Genomic DNA, 1,325 nt, shown 5'->3' with positions numbered 1-1,325 from the left:
GTATAACTAGCATTTTGTGGAGCACTTTTCAAAACATCTTCAACTTTCTCATCATATGATGCTAATAGTTATAACAATTCAAGAAAGTTCCTATGATTTTTTGATCCCGAGCTTTCATTTTGACCTCTAAAAGCACACCCTTGAAATGATAACCATTAAACAACATCTATACTAGTTTTCAGACATAGACGATTAGCTGAAATTTGTTGTGTAGTTTGTCTATCAAGTGATACTTCAATATGTTGAGCTTGATTCATTAAATCTACATAAGCTTGTTATGCATCATTATGCAGTGAATTCGGATCTTTTCCCATATGTGTCAAAAAAGCACAATTGCAGCCATCGTGTACCTTTTTCCAATTACTAAAGCCATTATGAGTAAACGCAGTTGATCCAAAACGACTACTTGGATTGCTATTAAAAAGAAAACAAGGCAAACAAAATACTGCATCTTTAGAAGGTGAATATTCTAACCTGGAAATATGCTTAAACCATGATGGTTGAAAATAACGAGGATGCTTTTTTGAATTGGAAGCAGGATATTCTGAAAGAATAGGTTGATATGGTCCAGCTTTAATATAAGCTCTTGGAATTTCATCATACATATTAACCGGATACTTATATTTTTGCTTACATAACCCAGGTTCACGTTCTAAGTTAGACAAATCAAGTGCATCATCTTCAACTCTAGGAATTTTAAAAGGAGGAGCATCAAAGTTTAAAGGAACAAACGATGAAGGTGGTACCTCAATTTGTGACTCTTCTGAAGGTGATTGTGTAGTCTCTGTACTTTTCTTTTTAAAAAACAAATCAATTATTTTCGACTTCATAACTACAATATCTTAAAAGATAAAAAAAAAATAACTATAAAATAAAATTAAACTATAAACTTTAAAACACAATAAAAAGAATTGTAAAATTACAAAAAGATGAAAAGAAAAACCTTAGAAGATGAACTCGAAGCTGCGTTTGAAGGACCAACGTTGATGACAATAGTTGTTAATAGCAATAGGAAAATAGACTTCTTTTTCACTAGTTAAAAAATTGAATTTTAACCTAAATTCACATTTAATATTATATTAAAAACTATCATATAAAAAAGAAAGTTAGAAATATATCAATATTACATTTAATGTTATATTAATGTTGATTACAATAATATATTATATAAATATTTAAAGTTAAAAAGTTAAAAATATATTATATAGATAAAACTAAAAAATAAAGATTTTTTTAATGTTCAAAGTTGGAAATGAGGGCCAAACAACAATTTAAGGGAGCAAAATTTTCAAATTATAAGAGACTAAACAATAAATAATTTTTTA

Source organism: Gossypium arboreum, chromosome 11 (genome assembly GCF_025698485.1).
Source record: "Gossypium arboreum isolate Shixiya-1 chromosome 11, ASM2569848v2, whole genome shotgun sequence".
NCBI classification, from domain to species: Eukaryota; Viridiplantae; Streptophyta; class Magnoliopsida; order Malvales; family Malvaceae; genus Gossypium; species Gossypium arboreum.
This window is presented reverse-complemented; position numbering follows the sequence as displayed.